We start from the raw sequence: 25,624 nt of genomic DNA, 5'->3' as shown, positions 1-25,624 counted from the left end.
CTCTGGAGAATCCTGACTAATAGTCACCCAGGGAGACTGAGCTCGTCTCCAGAAGAGTGATATTTGTATAGATCAAGTCAACTTGATGGCTATGGAGTACAGAGGGTGACTGAAGAACGCAGACAAGGCTAAATCTTTGTTTTCTTCTTATTCCTCTTATCTAAATCTGGAGAAAGCCCCAAACTGATGTGATTCTCACAAACATTTTTCTTTCAAGCCATTGACCTACTCTAAGCACATATGCCACCTCAGTTTATTCCTGGGGTTATCCAAATTAATGGGACAGAACACTTGGGTACCCAATGGATACCAGTGGATATATTGCTGGGAACCAAAAGCACAGTAATAATGGCTGAAGGCAAGTTTTCCTTGTAGAGAATGCATCTGTTTCTCTCCATACTCTTACAGCCTTCAGTTCCCAAAGGAAGGTTTAATCCCATTATCAAAGTTAAGTATAAAGGCCTAATATGTCTGCTCTGCCCTAAATATCCTGATAGAGCCAGTGTTGTTAAAGTAAATTCCAATTTTAAAAAAGAGATAATATAGCACAAAATATATGAGATTGGAGACTATCTCAGAACATTGAGAGAATGTTCTGTCAGCAAGAAGACATATATCCACATCCTATTTGATGGTATAAATGAAACAACTTGTCAGATAAGTGTGGCTTTCTCACTTCCAAAATCCTCCTATAACTTACTGGTATCTCTGCTGCTCTGACCTTTGACATCTGCCTTTTAACACCATTAAGGCTGAGGTTTTCCTGTGCTACAGTTGGGTTTGGGGAGCAGCCCTAGGCCAGAAAGGCACAAACTTGCAGTTCTTACCCAATGCAGTAGTCTTTCAAGGGTGTATTTTTCTCAATTTCTGTCTGTCTTGGTGCATGTTCCAGTGCCTTCAGTTAAGCTGCCTTTCATAATATTGTCCAGATTTTTTAAACTGTTTGTGGAAGCTGTTGCCCCAGTTTCTCAAGCCACCATTACTGGAAGTCTCATTTTCATTTGAGTTTAGAATTCATTTGGGAGAATTCAGCTGTTAAATGTGTCTCTTAATTCTCAACAATGACCCCGGTATTACACAAGTATCTTCATGAGAGGTAGAGGACAGCAGCAGGAAGCTAAGAGCAGGTGAGAGGGAGACACTTCAGCAACTTTCTCTAAAAGAGAGACTGAAGTATTCTTTCATAATAATGTCTTTTACATACAAAATATGCAACTGTGTCAAAATAGTCTAAGTCTGAGAACTAATAACAAGGCTCTTAAACTTTTGTCACTCTCTATGTCAGCTTCATATCTACTACATTTTTTAAATAGTTATTTCTCTTTTGTTAGATGAAGTATTTCTTAAGCAGAGCTTGAGGGTGCTAAATGGCCTGTCTTAATCTTTGTAGAAAGCATTTTTGCCATTTGAAAAAGCTCAGAATATTCTGTCCAAGATGCCCCACTAAGATAGCTTACTCCCCATCCTTAGCCTAGTTGATAATGATAGAGGAATAGCTCTCAGACCATTTCATCTGATAAAATCCAATGACAAAAACAACAGAAGAAGGAGGGAAAGACTGTGAGTCCTACATTCAGGTTGCCTGTGTGCAAAATCAGTAACATCTCTTTTTAGCTGAATGACCTTACAGAAATCACTAAAACTCCCTAAGCCTCAGCTGCTCCACTTATAAACTGGAGAAAAAAAAAAACCTAGTACCTGTCTCATAGAAGTATACTGAGGTTTCAATGAAACTATCTAATTCACTTAGTACAAGTCTTGATGGTACAAAATAATTGATCAATAAGCAGTAGTTATTATTAAGGAAAAGAAAAATTCAAAGGTTACCAGTAGCTTCTTTCAGAGAATCAAAAATCTGAAAAGGCTAAAAGGAAGCACATGGACTTGGAGCTATCATGAGAGGTACCAGAGGAAAGAGGGCATCTGGTTCATTTCTACAACTGCCTGTAGTCCCTCACTGTTACCTACCTCCGACGGACGTTTTCTGCTCTGATCTCCAAGAATGCTCACAATATCTTCACAGTCTCACCGGGATTCAGCATCTAGTTTGGGAAACAATGACCTAGAAAATAAAATCAAAGACATAGCAGCTTCAGTATTGGAAGCATTTCCCAAAGTCTAAAGTTTTACTTTTTGCCAATATCATCTTTTTCATATTAACACTAACAAAACCTTGGCATACTAATCTTTTATCAGGGTATTTCATAGATCCTTTATTGTCATGCTAATACAACATAACATGCGATACAACATATCGTTTTCCATAAGCTACGATACCCAGACTGAAGCATTTTATAGATAATTGAACGTATTTTTGGAATGCAAATATTTTAAAAATATTTTCACAGGTCTAATTAAGAAGTTCTAACAAACTATAAGTTTTACAACTAAAATTTCACATACATAGAAAAGAAAATTAAATAATTTAGCAAACAAATGCACATTCCATTTTTTAAAAGTAATTGTCTTCATCCTTTGGTATACAGAACAATCCAAAGAAATAACATTTCATAGAGTAAGTTCTGAAAGCTATCTTTCTTTTTCTAAATATGTTTACTTCAGTGTCTGGAGATTTTGCAGAATGTGAACCAAACCAAAAGAAAAGACAAAAGATGACTTCTAGAACACTGAGCACCTCATGACAAAATTGTTAACCTAATTCTAACTCCTCAGAAGCTCATGAACATACAGAGATCCGTGATTTCAGTATAGCATTATCCCAAACCACCCAAAACTAGCAAAAAGCCTTTAAAACACACAAATTAATATCAAGAGCTAAACATTACATATTAACAATAAAAGGGGCTGTATAACTTTATCATGTTGCTGTGTCATATTATAAAATTTCCTAGCAAAATAAGTTTCTGTGTTACATATACATTCCCCCAATTCCATTAAAGTAATTTCCTCTGTCTTTGCTATAAACCTCAAAGATTTTCAAATAAAATCAAAGAAACTACAAAAACTTTTGTACATTTTAAATTTGCTGTTTAATACTTATATAATGTGGGCTATGTGCCCAGAAAACAAGGCCTTAAGTAGCTGCTTAATATTTTTAACCCTCTGAAGGAAAATGTATCTAGGTGATGAATATCCTCCAGATAAAATCTAATTTTTTCATGTGTTAGTTTTCACCTCAAGGGAGAGAAGTTCCCAGAAAGCACATTTTCCTGTCAATAATTCTTTAAAACCTGTTTTGGTACAATTTGGCCCCTCCCTCCATGCAGCAGACTGTAACATCAATTATTTTCCTATTCCCTCTTGCCAAATATCTTGGCTCTCACTACTGCATACAGCATGAGAGGTTCTTTCATGACTTTAGAGGAGGAAATAAATTATTTACTTAAATCTCAAATATATTAAATTAAATTAAAATTTCTTGTTAAAGTTATAGAATGGCATGTGTTTTATCTCCAGTTCATAGCCAGGGAGTACTCGAATTTCCCATATAGGAAACTAGCAACATGTCCCTTCATCTTAAAAACTCATCAAAGAACAAGCCCAAGAAAAAACAGAAGACTACATTCTGTAGCTGAAGAGAAAAACTTGGAGTTCTCTTACATCAATGCATATGCTCAACTCTGTCCACATTCACAAGAAGTTGCTAAGTCAATTTCTTTGAGGACAAGGATCAGGTCTGCTTTACCCATCACTGTAGGCACCACTGCAAGTCCAGAGCATATTATAGTGTCAGGGATGCATTTCATGAGTGAAAGAGCAAAATACTTATGAAAATCCTCAAAGTTCAAAGTTTAGTCAGTTTTGGTTCAACCTACAATTCCAGTAAGGTGTCTTCAACATCCCCAAATTGTAAAAGAAAGAACAACACACTGACGAACATGATTACGAATTTGAGGAAAAGTTCCTGCACATAAGTTCCAAGGTCTGTGCTGGAAGTAGATTTTTATTGAGATGGTGGTGGTCGTTTTTCTCTTTTTCTCCCAGTGGATTTTTTTAAGAAATGAGGTTTCACTATGTCACCCAAGCTGATTTTGAGCTCCTGAGCTCAAGCAATCTGCCTGCCTTGGCCTCCCAAAGTGCTGGGATTACAGGACTGAGCCACCATGCCCAGCCCTCCCAATGTATTTCTGTACCTTCATATTGCATTGCATCACAGGCACCCATGAGGTGCATCTCTTCCTCTCAGTTAACCCATCTACTTTTCTTAAAAATCAGCTTCCACCTACTCTGCCCTACAAATAGAAACGCCACAGTTATAAAACAAAATACTCCAAATAGCCAAAAAAATAGAGAGAGAGAGAAAACAAAAACAAAGTTGGAGGTCTCACACTTTCTGGTTTCAAAACCTATTATAAAGCAACAGTAATCAAAACAGTAAGATACTGTCATAAAGACAGACATATATACCAATGGAATTTAAGATATATCCCTGAAATGAAGTCTCACAAATATGGTCAAATGATCTTCAGTGGCAGTGCCAAGACCACTAGATGGGGAAGGACAGTCTCTTGAACAAATCGTGTTGGAAAAACATTATACTATATAAAAATTAACTCAAAATGAATTAAAAACTTAAAAAGATGGTCTAAAACCCTCTAAAAATTATTTTTAAAGAAAGTCTTTATGACATTAGATTTGACAATGACAAAATTACAATGACAATGACAAAAGCAAAAATAGACAAATGGGATGACAATAAACTCAAAAGCTTCTATGCACCAACGTATTGGTATGTTGTATCTAGGTTCTCATTAGTTTCAAAGAACTTCTTGATCTGTACCTTAATTTCATTATTTGCACATAAGCCATTCAGGGCAAGAATTTTATACAATTTTTATTTGTATAAAATTATTTGCACATAAGTCATTATGGGACTTATTTGCACATAAGTCATGTTGTTTAATCTCCATACAATTGCCTGGTTTTGAGCTATTTTCTTAGTCTTGACTTCTATTTTTATTGCACTGTGGTCAAGAGTTGTGTTTGGTATGATTTTGGTTCTTTTGCATTTGCTATCTCCTGTCCTTTTCTATAGCCTGATACTCTTGACTTCTTACACACAAGCTTTTCACAATTAGAAAGTCAGAACTTTCCATCTGTAAGGTGACTGATCAGTTCAAGAAAAATCCTTTCTTTGTCTCATTCTTTCATAATCCCCAGGCTTCAAGAAAATTCTTACATCCAATCCCAAGCCTCTTTCCAGATTCATTGGCACCATCTGCTTCCACAAGGCATGGAGATGTCAATAAATTTTTGGTAAGATGTATTTTCATGGCTGCCACTGTGGTCTCAATCGTTATTAAATTTATTCCTGCTGGCTTTTGGCTATTACCCACAATAAGTTAACTTATTTTCCATTGTCATTACACAAGAGTGTCTTCTGGGGGAAAAAAAAGGAATACATTGATTTCATGAACTTGTCATTTTACATAACTAGTCTAAAGGTCCTCCACAGGATTATCAGATAAGAGGCCTTAATTTGGCTCTCTAATGTATTTTGTCAAAATCACATAGCTAGTTAATGACACAGCAAGTACTGTAACCCATCTGATTTATTTTACAGTTTAATTTGTAATTACACAGGAAAGTTTACTTTGTAATTACACAGGAAATCATTCTATTGCCTAACTCCTATGACTGGCAGTCTTTTCTAAAAATGTCTAATTGTTTTCTAATTGCTTTTATTTGATTTTTATGAGGTTTATATTTTTCCAAAGGTTCTGGCTCCAAGTAATACAGAAAAGGGAGTTACTTACCAATCTCCCTTCTTCACCATTTATTGAGCCCGACTCTTTCTGATCAAGAACCTGCTATGAAAATGACGGAAACTTTCCCTCAAGAATATCCTGGCAGTCCAAAGGGAAGAGAGATGGGCAATTGCCTTTGCAGGATGATAAGGAAGTAAAAGAAGCATGAACAAATGCAGAAAAATAAAAGCAGATGAAAGAATTACTAACTGCTAGAATGGACAAGAAAGAGAGATGTAGACTCATTTTGTAATCATATTTATGCTAAGTCTTGAAGAATGCACAGGAATTTCCTGAATGGTCATGGAGAAGACCATTTCAAACATAGGGAATAGCAAGTTCATAAGCAGCAAGACATAAAAAAAAAAAAGTGTATTTATTTAAATGCAAGTGGTTGGATACTTTAAGAAGATGGAATACAAAGAGAAATACTCCAACATATACTCAATATCTAACAAAAATATCATTGACAAGAAATTAATGCTAGCAAGCTTAGGCCATATTGTATAAAGCTGCATTGGCTATACTAAGAAATAGCAACAAATAAAAGTGGCAAATAAATATTCTTATATGTGCATCTTGCATTGTCTTTTTCTCTCTCTCTTACTCCCCTAAGCATAAAAATGTCTTACCGGCCGGGTGCATTGGCTCAAGCCTGTAATCACAGCACTTTGGGAGGCCAAGATGGGTGGATCACAAGGTCAGGAGATCGAGACCATCCTGGCTAACATGGTGAAACCCCATCTCTACTTAAAAAAAAAACAAAAAAACTAGCCGTGCACGGTGGCGGGCGCCTGTAGTCCCAGCTACTCGGGAGGCTGAGGCAGAAGAATGGCGTAAACCCGGGAGGTGGAGCTTGCAGTGAGCTGAGGTCTGGCTACTGCACTCCAGCCTGGGCGACAGAGCAAGACTCCGTCTCAAAAAAAGAAAAAATGTCTTACCATAGTCTCAGGTTTGCCCTAGCTACCATAAAGATGACTAATCTAGTGTAAATTAGCAGGGATTGGACAGAAGAGTGAGAAAAACATTTAAGTGCTTTTTTCTAGGAATGCACTAAAATATCAATCACTTTTGAAGTGTGGGCATTATTTCTGCTTAATAGTTTTGTACCAATAAATTATTCCAAAGAAAAGGTAAAGAAGGTAATAGTAAAGGGGAGATATTTTTTAAAAAATTAAATGAGAGGGAGAAGTGAAGGTATGCTTTAATGACATTTTCAACTCTTGTGACTTTATATTTCTGACAAAAAGATCAGGAAAGGTCAGGAAGGAATAGGTAGATAACCTGAATGAGTTCTGTTTTCCAGTATTTACGTTCTTCACTGAATACTGAAGAATGGAGGCAAGATGGGGAAAAGGGGGTAATATTTGACAGGAAGACTCCTCTAATAAAGATAACAGACTTCATGTCTCTGCAGAGTTTCATCCCCACTGGCTGTGGCAAGCTGGTAAACCATCACACAAGTAATGGGCTTTAAAGACTGGAGGAAATGCAGCACCTGGATTTTGAAATCCAGAAATTACTTCCGAGAAAAATGCCCAGTCTTCTCATCATTTTTCTGGTCAAGCTGTATTTTTGTCCTGGACACAAACTGAAAAAGAAGCTATCACCATCTTGTGCACCACAGATGTCAGGCCCAGTAGATTTGATTTGTTCCTATGATTTGATTATTTGTGTCTTCACTTTTGCCTGTTCGGCTGATCACTCACAGTGCAACACCCATGCTAAAAGAATGAATAGCATAGGCCCTAATATATTTAAAAGCATATGCCAAAGCCAAATGATAAACAAAATAATGGGCCAGCATTCCTGATAACTGCTTTGAAGATAAGACAGGATAAAAAGCCATCTGAATGAAACTGAATTTCACCATGAGTCAAGAAGTAGGGGTGCAATATATCTAAAGAGAAGTTCTACATAGGGACAGTACACATACAGAGCAGCTACTCAGTAAATATTTGTTGAATGATGGGGGACTGGATTTCTCATCCAGCTCGCTCAATTTTAATCGGACTTAATCAGGCTTAGTGTGTCAGAGTGTGAGTAATTCAAACTGCATCTTCACTCTTCGGAACCAAGCCCATTTCTCTGATAGTTGGCAGAACCATGTAGGAGGGAAGATAACTCAGCAAACTCTCTGTGGTATGGTAATAATGGCCCCATAAAAATGTTTACATCCTAAGGCCTAAAAATCTATGAATGTTACCTTACGTGGCAAAAGGGTCTTTGTATATGATTAAGCTTAAAAATATTGAGATTGGGAGATTATTCTATATTATCTGGTGGGCACAGATAATCATAAGCATCCTTACAAGAGGGGAGCAGAGGTGAAGAGACAAGTGTGACAATGGAAGCAGAGGTGGATGTGATGCACTTGGAGGTGAAGGAATGAGCTAGAAACCAAGGAATGCAGATGGTCTTCTAGAAGCTGGAAAAGGAAAGGAGGCAGTTTCTTCCTTAGAGTTTCCAGAAAGCAACAGAGCTCTGTTTGATTTTCACCTGTAAAACCCATCTTGGAATTCTGACCTCCAGTACTGTGAAATAATAAATGTGAGTTGTTTCAAGCCAGTGAAGTGTGTGGCAATTTGTCTGGCAGCAATAGAAAAACAATACATCCTCTTTTATCTTCTCCAACTACAGACAAAAGCCTCAATGTTAAGATTCACCTATGCCTAAGGCTGGAAGAAAACAGACCAGAATATGGCCAATGCAGAATAAGTGGAAAGGCTCGGAATGTAAATGGCTTGGAATTTTCTAGGAACCAACAGAAGCTGAATTGGCAGGAGCATGATGAGCAAAGAAAAGAGGGAACGCTCAAGATGAAGTAGAGAGGTGGGCAGGGTAGTGCAGGTGAGGCCTTGAAGAGTACAGTAAGTAGTTTAGATTTTAGTCTTCATTCAATGAAAAAACCATTAAAGTGTGTTTTGAGAAGTGACTGATGTAATATGATTTTTTTTTTAAGAGACAGGGTCTCACTCTGTCACCCAGGCTTGAGTACAGTAGCACAATCATACCTCACTGCAGCCTCGAGTTCCTAAGCTCAAGCAATACTCCTGCCTCCGCCTCCAGAGTAGCCAGGAATACTGGTGGACACTAACACACCCAGCTAACAGTTTGCATTTTTAAGAGATCACTCTGGCTGCAGAGTGAAAAGCAAACTGTAGAGGGGAAATGAAAGCATAAAGCCATGTGGAGGCTATGAATTAGCCAAAGAATGAGATGATGGTGGCCTGGGCTAAAGTATAATGATGGGAGAGAGAAGTGAGAATAAATTCTGCAGATGGAACCTACAGGACTTGATGAAACATAGGTTATATGGGAATGAGAGAAATTAAAGATGCAGCTGGGAGATTGGTTGAGGCATTTACTGACACTGGGAAGATTTAGAGACGACAGTTTAGGAGAGGTGGGGAATAAAGACTTCATTTGTAGACATGTTAAAATTAAAAAGTGCATGAGAGATTTGAGTGGAGATATGAAGCTGGATATTCAAGTGAAGATAGGAAGCTGGATATGCAAGTGTGGACATGCAAAACTGGAATTTGGAGAGATGGACAATTTGAATGCTATCTTTTTTCTGATCATTCATAAAAGTCTTATTTAAATAAAGCACTAAGTTTTACTCATTAAAATCTGCATCTGTTTCTGCCTTAAATACCTTTTATCTATCTATCTAAATTTCTACTAAATTTTAAACTCTTAAGGGAAGAAAATAATGTTTCATACATCTCTGGAACTTTTTATAATTATTTTCTCAAAGTAGGGACACATTTGTTCAAATTCACCTCAACACAAACTACATCCCATTTTTTAAGAAGCGATAGAGAGGAACCCAATTTAACATTTCTAATTATATAAAAACAGGCACAGTTGGTCACTTTTATTTCAACATATTTTTCTACCTTATTCATCGGCCTTCTTGAAAAAGATTTAACAATGTAATTCTCACTCAATGACTTAAGGAAAATTAAGACCAAATTCATCCATCCAAATATTTTCACTTTTTATCCTTTCCTTGAGCTAGGCTAGACTACTCTGATAATAGGAAATTGTATAAAATTCTGAGCTCTTCTACCAAATGTCTATGTAATCCAACAAACAAATTGACATGTTGGTGTGTAGCATCTACAGATTCTGTGATGTTATTGAAGGTGGTGAATTATCAGCTGGCCTTTCCTTTAGAAACAATAGAGGTCAGCAATTTTTCAGTTCTGAAGTCTCAGCCAAATCATATTTGTCCTTTTAAGTACAAGATGAGAAGGTACAGCATAATCCTCTTTGCTACAGCTCTCATTAATTTAATGTGGGGCTGTGGAGAAATACAGAACAGCACTTCTTCATTGGTGTCTCAGCTGTAGTTATGAAGCCAAAAAAGCTAGAATTTTGAAGTAAAATAATTTATATTCTCAATGACATAGCATTATGCTAGAAAATATGTTTCCACATCCCATTCAGGAAATAGCTAGGTACGAACAGTTTCTCACTGTGCTCCAATCTATTGAGCAATAATTTTCTCTAAAGACAGAAAGGAAAACAGCTGTCAGAGTGGGGTGGGGTTTTTTTAACCAAGAGGGAAATAAAAGAGTAAGTAAGGAAGAAAACAGTCATTCTGCTAGTTTTGCCCAGTGGGTTCTAATCCAAAAGCCATACCTTTAAATCTGCTTCTTAATTCGTGAGTTCAACTATTAAAACAAACGAAATAATATTTTCTAAATAGAAGTCAAGCAACAATATTATTTCCTACTATAATGAGGTTTCACCTGGAAGAGGGGAAAAAACTCTCTATCCATTATGTTGACTTCTCCATTGTTGCTTTTATAAAAGGTATTTTTCTTTTTTAGTAATTGAATGCTTAAATGGTACAGAAAATTATTCTAATTATATTAGCAAATGTTTAGCATTGCATACCCTTCAAGTGGGTGCTAAATAAATGCTAGGTTCAAAAACTGTTTTTAATGAATAACAGCAAAGATTTATTGACACACATACATTTTCAGGAACATTAAAACTGATACTTTTCAGAAAGCATCTCCTTGGGTTTAATCTCACATATGGGAATTTAGCCCAATATAATAAAAGAAAGAAAAATGTATGTATGTGTGTGTATGTGTGTGTGTGTGTATATATATATTTTATATATATACATATATTTATATATTACATATTACATATTATATTTATATATATATATACACACACACACACACACCCCAAAATGTGTAATATTGTAATGTTTTCGACCTAGAGGATAAAAAAAAATTTTTATTATACTTTAAGTTCTGGAGTACATGTGCAGAACATGCAGCTGTGTTACATAGGTATACATGTGCCATGGTGATTTGCTGCACCCATCAACCTGTCACCTACATTAGGTATTTCTCCTAATGCTATCCTTCCCCACGTTCCCCACCCCCAACAGGTCCTGGTGTGTGATGTTCTCCTCCCTGTGTCCATGTGTTCTCATTGTTCAACTCCCACTTATGAGCAAGAACATGCGGTGTTTGGTTTTCTGTTCTTGTGTTAGTTTGGTGAGACTGATGGTTTCCAGCTTTATCCATGTCCCTGCAAAAGACATGAACTCAGAGGATAAAAAAAATTAATGTATAAATGTTCAACAGTAGGTGACTGGCTTAGCAGATTATAGCAAGTTGACACAGTTAATTAAAAAGATAATTAGAATGAAGTTTTGTGCCAAATGTATATAAAATAATGCTAATGTTAAATTGTAGAAAACAAAACATACTAGAGACTATGGTCTGAATATGTACCCCAAAATTTATATACTGAAACTTAATTGTTAATGTGATAATATTAGAGGTGAGACCTTTAAGAGGCGATTAAGTCATGATGGTGGAGCCCTCAGGACTGGGTTTAGCACTGCTATAAAAGAGGTGCAAAGGAGTTAACCCCCCTGCCCTTTCACCCTGCCATCGCTTCTGCCATGTGAGGACACAGCATTTAAGGCACCCTCTTAAAAGCAGAGACCAGGGCCCTCACCAGACACCAAACCTGCTGATATTTTGATGTGGGGCTCCCCAATTTCTAGAATTGTAAGAAATACATTTCCATTATTTATTAATTATCCAGTCTTGGGTGTTTTGTTACAGCACCACAAACAGACTAAGATTCTAGATTAACAAATATTTTCAACACATTCTATGGGAGCCCACCCCTCCAATTTCCTATCTAACAGGATATGAGTTTGGTTAAGGGTAACACTGTGTCCAGCTGCTTAGGACAAAGCATGACTGGTCCAGAGCAGCGGTCACTGAGCCATTTATCCTTTGCTACTAGTATTTCCCCACCTATGTGACCCAGTTCTAGTCAATGGGAAGTGATATGCAAAGGGAAGTCTTCCAAAGACAGGAAATCCTTCTGAGAAAGTGCTTTCCTCCCTGATAAAACAAAAATCCCTTCTGTTACCATGTCTTTTGGTCCCTAATTGGAATTCCAGTGCTATGGTGTGAGGTTTGGAACTGTGGGAACCATCGTAAAATGAGGCAACAAACACAGGAACCAAAAGACAACATGCTAAAGGTGATGGAACAGAAGTAAAAAAGAGTATGGGTCCTTGATCATATTATTGAACCTCTGCACCACACCGAGAAGGGCAATCTCTGCACTTTTAAGCAAATAATAAACGTGGTTAATCCATCATTAGTTAGGTTTCCAGGTAACTGCAGCCAAACACGTAGTATCCAATAAATACTCAAATGTAGATGAAGACTGGTAAGGATCAGAAAAATGAAAGTAGATGCTTTAAGGCAGCAGAAATATAGCTCTTTTTTTCCTTTTAGAAAATATGTAAAGTATGGGTAGAATGGGAAATTAAAACTATTTGTTCTTCCCAACTCTCCATAGATTACTATTAAGAACATTTTTGACATAGACCCTTTCAAGTACATGTCTAGCAAGGGAACTTAAGTACCACTTGGTTTCCCCTCATTTCAGTAATCAGCTCCAAACTTGAAGGCATAGAGACTGTAAGTTTCCCCACATTGTATAGAAAGCCTAAAATCATTGTGGCAGACATCCCCTCCAAGGTTTACAATAGGTCGAGAAAAATCTCAAGAGGCTAACAGCTCATTTAATGTCTGTCCATTAAAATTTTTCAGCCTCACTCACATTCCCACCTTTGAAATTTCCTAGCGCCTCCAATTCCTCAGTCTTTCCAGGACTTGTTTCTTGGCTTCTACCTGTTCCAAAACACCTTGCAGGCTGATGTTTCAACCTTCTGATGTGCTAAGTTAGTGACCTGGTGTTTGTTCTTATCTCCTCTTTTGTCCTTGGAAACTTACTTTCTTAATCTCTTTTCTATCATTTTAGTGTGTTGTGGGGTGGTAACAGGGATAAATGTATGTTTCCTGATGTACACAAGGCATTTCATATATTTTCATGGAACTTAATATTGATAGACAAATGGCCTTTCAAAAGGGTTTTACCATTTACCCATGATGAGCTGGCTTTAGGGACCTTAAAATCAAATGTTTATAGAGTAGAAAATCTAATCAAGAATACAAAAAAGTCCAGGCACAGTGGCTCACACCTGTAATCCCAGCACTTTGGGAGGCCAAGGTGGGCAGATAACCTGAGGTCAGGAGTTCGAGACCAGCCTGACCAACATGGAGAAACCCCGTCTCTACTAAAAATACAAAATTAGTCGTGTATGATGGCACATGCCTGTAATCCCCACTACTTGGGAGGCTGAGGCAGGAGAATCACTTGAACCTGGGAGGTGGAGGTTGCAGTGAGCCAAGATCACACCATTGCACTCCAACCTGGGTGACAAGAGCAAAACTCCATTTCAAAAAAAAAAAAAGTCACTGAAGAGACGTTAGGAGGATAAACCATTAAAAGTCTTCCTTGCTTAGAACACATACTTTCTACCATACTGTCTCCTGTTCATGGGATTTAAATAATGAAACAATGAACTAATACAGAGATCTATTAGTCTATTTTGTATTGCTATCAGAGAATGCTTGAAGCTGGGTAATTTATAAAGAAAGGTTTAGGCTGGGCACGGTGGCTCACAGTTGTAATCCCAGCACTTTGGGAGGTCAAGATGGGTTGACCACCTGAGGTCAGGAGTTCGAGACCAGCCTGGCCAACACAGTGAAACCTTGTCTCTATTAAAAATACAAAAAGTTAGCCAGGCGTGGTGGCAGGCACCTGTAATCCCAGCTACTTGCTAGGCTGAGGCAAGAGAATCACTTGAACCCGGGAGGCGGAGGTTGCAGTTAGCCAAGATCACACCATTGCACTCCAGCCTGGGCAATGAGATTGAAACTCCATCAAGGAAGGAAGAAAGGAAGGAAGGAAGGAAGGGAGGGAGGGAGGGAAGGAGGGAGGGAAGGAGGGAGGGAAGGAGGGAGGGAAAGGGAAAGGGAAAGGGAAAGGGAAAGGGAAAGGGAAAGGGGAAGGGGAAGGGGAAGGGGAAGGGGAAGGGGAAGGGGAAGGGGAAGGGGAAGGGGAAGGGGAAGGAAAGGAAAGGAAAGGAAAGGAAAGGAAAGGAAAGGAAAGGAAAGGAAAGGAAGGAAGGAGGTTTATTTGGTTCATGGTTCTGCAAGCTATACAAGAAGCATGGCGACACTATCTGATTCTGGTGAGGCCTCAGAAAACTTAAAGTCATGGCAGAAGGCAAGCGAGGAGCAGCTGTGTCACATGGTGATAGAGTTAACAAGAGAGAGTGGCAGAGGTGCCATGTTATTTAAACAAGCAGCTCCCACATGAACTAATAGAGCAAGAACTCACTTATTACCACAGGGAGGGCACCAAGCCATTCATGAGGGATCCACTCCCATAACCCAAACACCTCCCATTAGGCCCCACTTCCAACATTGGGGATCACATTTCAACATGAGATTTGGAGTGAACAAATATCCAACTATGTCAAGTGATAAATAATATTCCCAAAGGAAATCAGATAAAACAGTTAAAAGAATCTCCAAGGGTAAAATCTAAATACACACAAGGGAATAAATGGGAAAAAAATGCTTTATTGTCCAAAAGTAACTAGACATGACCACAAAAGTAGTATTTACCTCAAACCATTTCTTTCTTTACCACTGAGCAGACTGGAGAGATTTTTTTAGTGGAAACAGATGCAGCAGTGAGAAAGGCTGGTCCTGAACTTCTGGTGGTAAACAAAGCATAAGCAAATAAAGACATTCATTCACTCATTCAACAAATATTTATTCAACAACTATCTTATTTATGACAGACATTGTGCTTGACTTTAGGACTACCAGTGTGAACAAAACAGACATGGTCTCCACCCTTGTCTGGAATGTCTCTGCTCTCTGCTCTGGTCTGGAGTTCATAGTTCAGGAAGGTGAAAGATAATGAAAAAACATTATAAATAATTATTTGGTCTACATTTGCCATATCCTATTAGAGATAACAATATGAAGCCAGCATAAGATGCAATAGAGGACCTAGCCTAGACTATGGATTAGAGAAAATATCTTGTAAGAGGTCACATTTAACCAGTGATTCTCAAAATGTGATTCCTACAATAAAATCTGAGAACCACTAATGGACACTGCAACTTGAAGGATATGGAGGGGTTAACAGGGAAAGAGAAGGTGAAGAGCAGAGATAGAAGGTGTAAAACAGATAGGAAAACTTCCATGGGATTTCAGAGGATTAACAGACTAGTTGGTGCATGCAGAGACCAAGAAAGTTATATCAATTTCTTCCCATTTTTTTCTTAATTTTAATTCTTCTATTTGCCCCGTATAGACCATCAAAACTAGCTTTTCCTTCATGATGGGGCCAGGGAGTGACCTAACACAATTCTCAAATTTTATGTGCATCAGAGTCACTTGTATATCTTCTCAGACCACAGATTCCTGGAGTTTATGATCCTGTAGATTTAAGTAGGGTCTGATAAGTTGCATTTGTAACAATTCCCTGGTTGAGCACAGTGGCTCACCTGCAATCCCAACACTTTGGGAGGCTGAAGTGGGTGGATTGTTTGAGCCCAGGAGTTTCAGATCAGCCTGTGCAACATGGCAAAATTCTGTCTCTACAAGAAATACAAAAATTAGCCAAGTATGGTAATACTAGTAATACTGCTAGTTAAGGAACCACGCTTTGATAGTCACTGCTGTAGCATGTGTTTCTAAAACTGAAATTCTGATTGAGAAGTCTGTGGTGAAGCCCAAGAATCTGTATTTTAAACAATGGCTAGGGTGATCCTTTTGATAAAGAAAGACTGGAAAACAAAGTTCTAGTTATAATTTGGCTTTTGGAGCCTCTCCTATAAAAACCCCCACTGTTTGTTATTTTTCCTTCTATATTTAAATTACAAATTACTAATTTATCTACCCATGATGCATTCTCTTCACATTCAACAAAAAGTAAAAGCCATTTAACTATAAACCCTTGGGTTTTGCATTTTACTTATTGTATTTTTCATTTCCACTAATTTTATTATTTTTCACATTTCCTTGGTCAGGGATTATATTTGGTAAGATTGTCCTTAACATCTTTTTCCTTTACACTTATTATACATATTTATTTTATATTCTATTTCCAGTAATTCCAGTATCTGAGGTCTTCAAGGTTCTAATTCTGAAATTGGTTGTTTCGGGGTAACTCTTATTTATAGCTGCTTGTTCCTCCACATGTTTGGTAGTTGGTGTGTGTGTGTGTATATGTGTGTGTGTGCACACATGTGTGTTTGTCTACATGTATGTCTGAGAGACAGAGGGAGAAAGAGTTCATTCTTATTGAGAGTTATCTTGTTAGATGTCTTTGAAGCCTGAAATGAAGGTGTGATCCTCTAAAACAGGATTTGTGTTTATATAACCAGGTTAAACTAAATATCTGGCTTGGGGTTTTCCTGGGCCACATAGGTAAAGTGAATTCTGGTCCTCAATAAATGTGAGGATCAGCTCACAGTTACAAATTCTCATGAAAGAAGTTTTGCTTCTATTTGGGCCAAGGCCAAGACAAGCAAGATTCCTTACTATCACCCTTTGTGGAAATTTTTTTCTGGTTCTCTATTTCACTAAAAATGTCACTTTTCAGGAATCCTGATTTCTCCTCCAGTCTCTGATATATCCATTGATCTCTCTGTGTTCCTATCCTTGACCTATTAAAACTAAAGCCTCCAGGCCACTAGAAATCTGCAGATTAGCCCAGGGCAGTTGCTGGCTTCAGTACTGACCAAATGTGAGGATTTATACTTACCATTTTGAACTCAGAATTTCCTTTTCATCCTTGCAAACCCAGCTATATACCTAAAAATACATATGTGTGTGTATGAGAGTGGTGCATTCATAAAGCTTTGGGGTATTTATGAACTACCTAGTCTACAACATTGCTGGAAATGGAAGTTCCCCTCACTGTATTTTTATCTTGTATCCTGAGGCAGAACCCTTTTGATCTCCGAGCCAAGGAAAAGTACAACATTTATCCTCTTCTATCTCTGGCTATGCTTGCAGAAAAAAATTATCAGAATATTCATCTTTGGTACTGTCTTATTTCCATTTTTTTCATCTCCTGGCATCTTCTTTTCTTACTCATTCTCCTTTCTGCTCTCTCTTCTCTCTCGTGCTACCTCCCCCTCACAGTAGGATCCTACTGAAGTTCCAGGAGTAACCGTCACTTTCTGTCAGTAAAGTTCTACTCCTCCTTGAGTCTTCTTGAAACTTCAAGTTATTGCCCAACTTGCTTAATCATCCAGGTTATTAATGCTCCCAAGAGTACTTTATATATATAAAGTATATTTCCCACATATACACAGTACCCCTAGTTGATAGAATTCCAGGCAACTTTTTAAAAGTAAAGGTAACACTAAAGAAACAGCTATTCTGCAGCCAGTGACTTCTCCCCATATTCCATTTAAAAACACAGAGAGTTTTTAATCTATCTCCCATGTAAGACCAGCCACATACTCATAGCTAATATGAAAGTTGAGAGTCTTTAAGAGTGCACATTTAAATTACAGAAAATGTCAAGAAGAGTTAACAAGAACAAAAATTGAAAGCCACAGAAAAAGTTATAACATATGGTACATTTGTTTAACATCTTCGTTAATGAAACCAAAAATGTAAGCAGCAATTTAGTCACCATGTGCCAATGATACAAAATTAAGATGTGGCACCAGTGGCATGAGGAAAGAATACAGAGATTCAAAGTTAAAAACATGGGCAGAAAAAGAAAATAAGCTTTCGGATGAGTACAAACAAGTTACCACATCATACGAAACATAACAACCCTTTATAAAAGAAAATCTTAGAACCAAGAGGCAGACACTCGGTGGGGAAGACAAAAGTGGTCTTAAAGCAGCCACTTGCAATGTGAATGAACTAGAAATGAAGTAACAAAAATGAAAGCCTCTAACAATGGCATTGCAGTGTCGATAAAGCACCAAATCACAAAGTACCATTATTTTGGACTTCAGAATATTTAAGCAGCAGCAGCAGCAACATAATGTAGAGGGAAAATTTCAGAGAAAGCTCTGACTCTACACTTCAGTGAAGGTTTATTTACAGAAGCACAGCTTTCTGAGTGGTTTAGTTTTGTTTTATTCTTATCTTAGAGAACACCCAACAAAGAAAGCAAACACCTTTGAGACTAGGCACTTTGCCCACAGGGAAAACAAAAATCAAGACTTGCTGCTGAGGCCGGGCGCGGTGGCTCAAGCCTGTAATCCCAGCACTTTGGGAGGCCGAGACGGGCGGATCACGAGGTCAGGAGATCCAGACCATCCTGGCTAACACGGTGAAACCCCGTCTCTACTAAAAAAAAAAAAAAATACAAAAAACTAGCCGGGCGAGGTGGCGGGCGCCTGTAGTCCCAGCTACTCGGGAGGCTGAGGCAGGAGAATGGTGTGAACCCGGGAGGCGGAGCTTGCAGTGAGCTGAGATCCGGCCACTATGCTCCAGCCTGGGGGACAGAGCGAGACTCCGTCTCAAAAAAAAAAAAAAAAAAAAAGACTTGCTGCTGAACCCCAGTACCTTCCTGACCTGACTGGGGCTTTCCTTGCCTCATAATGATAGACAACCCAGTGGGAAGAGCAAGACAAAAGCTCTATTCACCTTCACATGCCAACACCTGGGTCTAAGCAGGGTACTTACTGGCCTCCCCTGTCACTCAGAGTTCTCCCCTTCTATCTATCCGAAACTCCCTTTCCCTGTATAGAAAAGCAGGAACCTCTCTCCTACTACCCCACACTCCCAACCTCCAGTCTTTCTCAACTGCAGATCCTCTTTTGACCCACAGAAAACAAAAATAATTTGAATGATTCTTTTCTCAGTTATCCCAAGGAGAGTACTAACTCATAACATTCCAAAAGCATATGAGAGAAATTAATTTATATTACATACAATGACTGCTGTTGGACATTGGAGTTACATTCTTAAGGTTCTCATGTCTTTTTTCTATTATTTGTTCTTCTGCATGATTCCTAATTTCCAGGACAATCACGAAGAAACAAGCCTAGCCTTGGCTCCTGCAGTCCACACATCATTCCCCAGTTACTCACACCAGCTCCACCTCCCCACACCTGGACTTGTAGAGTCCGAGTCACTCTGAGGGACAAGCATGCAGCCAAAGTAGAGTATTCAAGCACCTTTAACCTATCATATAGAACAGAACTAAATGGTTTTTTTTTTTTTTCATTCAAATGTCAAGAAGTCCTTGAGGACTGATTGGGATTCTGAAACGAAGACAGTCTCTTCCTTTAGTAGCATGCCAACTGGTTGTGCAGCAGCACAGTGGTATAGAGAAAAGATCATGGGCTTTAGAGTCAGCCAGAACTAGTCTTACTCCACAGCTTTTCCTCTTGCTTTTTATGTGACTCTGGACTCTTCCTATAATTTTACAAACCTTAGTTTCCTCTTCAAAAAAACATGGAAATATTAATACTATCTCACTAGTTTGTTTTGAATAAAAAATAAAACGGTATTATACACAGCAGCAATAGTATTGCACACATCATACACAAAAGTATTACACATATCAATATGTAGTAGAGAAGAAATAGTAGTATACATAAAAATGAGTGCTAGTTCCATGCTTTCTAGAGAAACAAGGCATGCCCACCTGGGAGAGGTGTGCAACAGTGCAAAGCAATTACTGATAAGTGTCCAGTGATAAATGATGTAGTCAGCAAATATGTTATTCTAAGTACAATTATTGATCTAGGAAGTACATTCCCTTGTTGATAAGAACCAAATGATAAATGGTCTACTTAGTAATATCCTTTCAGAGGAAGAAAAGAGAAACTCAGTGTGGCGTGGAATGGACTTGAAAAGTAGGTGTTGGAAAGACCAGAACTTGAAGGGTAGGCATTATTTGTTTTGTTTCTGATTTTGTTTTATTTTTATTTTATTTTTAATTAACATGCTGTGAAATTTAACTTTTTTCAGTGCACATTTCTATGAATTTAAACTCCGTATAGATCTGTATAAACATCACCACAATCAGGACACTGAATAGTTCCATCACCCCCAAAACATCCACATTCCTGCTTCTGTAACTCTGGGAAATCACTGATATGTTTTCTATCACTACAGCTTTGTCTTTTCAAGCGTGTCATATAAATGAAATCCTACAGTATGTAACCTTTTGAGACTGGCTTCTATTTCATAGTGTAATGCCTTTGATTCATCTGTCTTATTGCGGGTACCAGCATATCATCCCTTTCTACTGCTGAGACATACTGCATTCTATGGACATACCACAGTTTGGCTATCCATTCACCCAGTGAAGTCCTTTAGGTCATTTTCAGGTTTTGGCTATTATCAGTAGAGTAGCCATAAACATTTGAGTGCACCTTTTGTATGAATTAGGCACTTGGCTTACATTGTTGTTTACCTCCCTCAGGCAGGCATGTTCTTTTCTTTACGAAGAATGGAACTAGCATTTATTATTATGTAAAATACTATTTTGTTATGTATACTATGTATTGTTGTATATTGTTTTCATGTCTCTGGATAAATACCTAGGAGTGGGATTGCCAGGTCATATGGTAAGTTACTGTTTAACTTTATAAGGAACTGCCAACTGTTTTCCAGATTGGTTGTATCATTTTACATTCCCACCAGCACCGTATGAGATTTCCAGTTGTTCTGTTAAGTCAGCACTTAGTATTGTCAGTATACATTTAATTTTAGCCATTTTAATAGATGTGTAGTGGTACTGTGTCATGGTTTTAATTTGCACTTCCCTAATGGTTAGTGATATTGAACATCTTTGCATGTGCTTGTTCACCACATGGATACCATCTTTGGAACACATTTTTATCTTTTTAAATTTTTCTTTTATGACATTTATTATTTTCTTTCCTAATTATAAAACTAGTTTTGTTTGTTTTTTGAGACAGGATCTCTTTCTGTCACCCAGGCTGGAGTGCAGTAGTGCAATCACAGCTCACTGCAGCCTCAACCTCCTGGGTTCAAGGGATTTTCTTGCCTCAGCCTCCCAAGTAGCTGGTACTACAGGCACATGCCACTGCACCAGCTTTTTATTGTTGCTGCTGTTATAGAGATGAGGTCTCACCATATTGCCCAGGCTGGTCTTGAACTGTTTGGGCTCAAGCAATGCTTCCACCTTGGCCTTCCAAAGTGCTAGGATTACAGGCATGAGCCACTGAATACAGCCCCTAATTATAAAACTAATGATTTTAAAAGGGATGTTTAAAATATAGAACATTTTTCAATACAAAAAATTTCTGTCATTTCTATTGCCATCTTCTGTCCCAGTGACAAAAGAATAATGAATAATTTGGTGTATTTCTTCCCAACTTCTGTAAAGTATAGTGGCAAATGTAAATATGGGCCTAGATTTATGATGGAGTATTTTTCAGCAAAATTAGAGTTATATAGTAAATACAGTTTTGATGCATGGAAGTAGTAAATTCATCGCTACATATATCTTCTTGGAATACAGCAAATTTTCAAGTTCAGAAAAGAAGGAATATATAAAGAATCAGGTATCAAATGACAAGTTACTTTCAAAACAGGTAATACCATGTTACTCCTAGTAATGTAATTGTGTCCCTGTATATTACTTAAATAACAAATTATGCTACAATAACAAATAAATCCTGAAATCTCAGCAACTCCATGTAATAAAAGTTTCCTTCTCACTCATATCACAGACACTGTAATATGTACTGCCCTCCTTTAACAATGACTCAGGGACAAGTTATGTTTCCATTTTGCGATATGCTACCTTACAGTTTTTCTTTTTCAGCTGCCTGGAGGAGCGAAGGGAAGGTTTATAATACTCTAACTGCTTTCAATCAGAAGTGGCACATCACTTCTTCCCACTTTCCCACTGGTGAGAATAAATCCTGTGACTCACATATAGGTGCCTGGGGTTGAAATGCAGAGGAGCACACAACAATCAGGATGCAAAAACCTGTCTACCACTGCCCAAAATGACAGTAGAGGGATAATATCTGACTAATTCTAATGGTGACAGAGGCATTCCAGAGACAGAAAGTTCAATCTAGCAAAGAAATATGTATATAGTTTTATTAAGCAATGATTAAAATTTTTTGTGTCCACTTAAAAGACATTCCCATGAAGGAGACAAATTCAAGTTATTTAAAATTCTAATTTAAAACATATTTTTTAAAAGCCAAATTATCTTAGGTCAGACGTATCACAGTATTTTCATCTTTTGTTGTATGATTAATTTTTGCAAACTCTCTTTCATTTTAGTTGCAGCTCCCTTAAGAATAATAGACTTCTGTTGTCCTCATGGCTATCCCAACCACAAGCATTCTCTTCCAATGGTATATACACATATAATCACATGACCTTGTCTAGCCAACATTAAGAATTTGCCATTCCTTCATGTCCTATTTCCTTCAGCCATAATAGTGGTCAAGTAGCAACCAGTTATTAGTATTCTTTAACTGATTTAAGAATTAATCTCATCAAATTTTGAATGTTCACAACACAAATGCCTGTGATGGACATGCTAATTACCTTGATTTGATCACTGTACATAGCAGACATACATAAAAACATTACTCTGTATCCCATGAATATGTACAATTATTACATGTTGAATTAGTCCTCACGCTGCTATAAAAAACTACCTGAGATTGGGTAATTTATAAAGGAAAGAGGTTTAATTGACTCACAGTTCAGCAAGCACAGGGAGGCCTCAGGATACTTACAGTCATGGCAGAAGGGGAAGCAAACACATCCTTCTTCACATGGTGGCAGGAAAGAGAAGTGCTGAGCAAAGCGGGAAAAGCCCCTTATAAAACCGTCAGATCTCATGAGAACTCACTGACTATCATGAGAACAGAATGGGGGGAACCGCCCCCATAATCCAATCATTTTCCACCAGGTCCCTCCTACGACACATAGGGATTCTGGGAACTATAATCCAAGATGAGATTTGGATGGGGATACACCAAACCATATCATTCTGTCCCTGGCCACTCCCAAATCTCATGGCCTCACATTTCAAAGCACAATCATGCCTTCCCAACAGTCCCCCAAAGTCTTAACTCAACCCAGCATTAACTCAAACGTCCAATTCCAAACTCATCTGAGACAAGGCAAGTCCCTTCCACTTATGAACCAGTAAAATCAAACACAAGTTAGTTACTTCCTAGATACAATGGGGGTACAGGCATTGGGTAAATACACTCGTTCCAAGTGGGAGAAGTTGACCAAGACAAAGGGGCAACAGGTTCCCATGCAAATCCAAAATCCAACAGGGCAGTCATTAAATCTTAAAGTTCCAAAATGATCTCTTTTGACTCCATGTCTCACATCCATGTCACACTGATGCAAGAGGTAGGCTCCCACAGCCTTGGACAGCTCTGCCCCTGTGGTTTTGCTCCCATCCTGTCTGCTTTCATGGACTGGTGTTGAGTGTGAGTTTTCCAGGCACACAGTGCAAGTTGTCAGTGGATCTACCATTCTGGGGTCTAGAGGATGGTGGCCCTTTTCTTACTGCCCTAGCTACACTAGGCAATGCCACAGTGAGGACTCTGTGTGGGGGTTCCACTCCCACATTTCCCTTCCACACTGCCCTAGCAGAGGTTTTCCATGAGGGCTCTGCCCCTGCAGCAAGTTTCTGCCTCAACATCCAGGCACTTCTATACATCCTCTGAAATCTAAGTGGAGGTTCCCAACCCTCAATTCTTGAACTCTGTGCATTCACAAGCTCAACACCACACGGAAGCCACCACGTGTTTGGGTTTGCACCCTCTGAAGCAATGGCACAAGCTGTACTTTGGCCCCTTTTAGCCACAGCTGGAGCTGAGGTAGCTGGGATGCAGAGCACCATGGCTCAAGGCTACACAGAGCAGAGGGGGCCTGGGTCTGGTCCATAAAACCATTTTGTCCTCTGGGCATGTGATGACAGGGGCTGCTGTGAAGGTTTCTGACACGCCTTGGAGACATTTTCCCCATTGTCTTGTTGATTAACATTCAGCTCCCAATTACTTATGCAAATTTCTGCAGCCTGTTTGAATTCTTCCCCAGAAAATGGGTTTTTCTTTTCTACTACATCATCAGGCTGCAAATTTTCGAAATCTTTATGCTCTGCTTCCTCTTGAATGCTTTGCCATTTAGAAATTTCTTCTACCAGATACCCTAAATCATCTCTCTCAAGTTCAAAGTTCCACAGATCTCCAGGGCAGGGGTAAAATGCCACCCGTCTCTTTGCTAAAGCATAGCAAGAGTGGCATTTACTCCAGTTCCCAACAAGTTCCTCATTTCCATCTGAGAGCACCTCAGCCTGTACTTCATTATCCATATCACTATCAGAATTTTGGTCAAAGACATTCAACAAGTCTCTAGGAAGTTCCAAACTTTCCCACATCTTCCTCTCTTCTGAGCCCTCAAAGTCTCCAGGAAGTTCCAGACTTTCTCATATTTTTCTGTCTTCTTTTGAGTCTTCCAAACTGTTCAAACTAATAGTGGCAGGAGGCAGACAAATGCCTAGGCAGATAGGGACAGATCCCCAGTGAAAATCCATCTATAAGCCAAAGATAGTTTAAAGCCTGAAATCCAAGCTACAAGTCAAATCCACAGACTAGATTGAGAAGCTGTCTTCCCATTTGACACACTCCTCTGATTGATCCCCACCCTTCACCTATTTTACATATACCTACCCTTTCCTAATTGGTTTTCTACACTGCCATGATCATATTTGAGTGGTGCCTTTGCTTTAACCTTTTGCTTTTTCCTTGCATACTCACAAACCAATCAGCACACACTCCCATAGTCTGAGCCCACAAAGGCCCTGGACTCAGCCACACTGGGAGAAAAACCACCTGACTGTGAGGTGAGGGACCACCCCCATGTCCACTCTCCACTGAGAGCTCTTCCATCACTCAATAAAATTCTTCTCTGTTCTCGTCACCCTTCAATTGAGTGTATCCTCGTTCTTCTGGGATGCAGCACAAGAGCTCAGGAACCACCAAACACAGGTACAAGCTATAACAGATGCATGCTGGGGCATGCCCAGCCCAGCTGCAGGCTGAGCCAGTCCACAAGCCAAACTCAGCCCAGGTGGGGCAAGTGGGCAGGGTGCCTCCTGCGGCAGGTAGCGTGTCTGAAGGAGTCCCAGCCAGGGGCGTCACCAGCCAGAGGTCCCTGGCTGGCAAAATGACTAAGAAAAATCCTACATCACAACCTCTGCCTCTTACCCAATTCCAAAGTCACTTCTACATTTTCGGGTATCCTGATAGCAGCAGTCCACTACCTCGGTACCAATTTACTATATTAGTCTGTTCTCATGCTGCTATAAAGAACTGCCCAAGACTGGGTAATTTATAAAGAAAAGGGGTTTAATTGACTCATAGTTCTGCATGGCTAGGGAGGCCTCAGGAAACTTACAATCATGGCAGAAGGTGAAGCAGGAACCTTCTTCACAAGTAGGCAGGAGGTAGGGAGTGCCAAGCAAAGGGGGAAAAGCCCCTCATA

General features: G+C 38.8%; 1 protein-coding gene and 1 long non-coding RNA gene across 2 annotated transcripts in view; one reads left to right on the top strand and one right to left on the bottom strand.

The window, feature by feature from the left end:
- The window catches only part of CDC42SE2 (CDC42 small effector 2), a 1,077,748-nt gene that overhangs the window by 649,685 nt on the left and 402,439 nt on the right, over nt 1–25,624 (top strand). The window lies entirely within an intron of this gene.
- LOC126956046 (uncharacterized) overlaps nt 1–25,624 on the bottom strand; it is a 96,233-nt gene that overhangs the window by 55,755 nt on the left and 14,854 nt on the right. Inside the window, exon 2 of the long non-coding RNA XR_007726222.1 lies at nt 1,969–2,062. This is a non-coding gene — a long non-coding RNA (uncharacterized LOC126956046). The remainder of the gene's footprint in view (nt 1–1,968; nt 2,063–25,624) is intronic.

The sequence above is a fragment of the Macaca thibetana genome, chromosome 6, assembly GCF_024542745.1.
Source record: "Macaca thibetana thibetana isolate TM-01 chromosome 6, ASM2454274v1, whole genome shotgun sequence".
NCBI classification, from domain to species: Eukaryota; Metazoa; Chordata; class Mammalia; order Primates; family Cercopithecidae; genus Macaca; species Macaca thibetana.
This window is presented reverse-complemented; position numbering and strand designations above follow the sequence as displayed.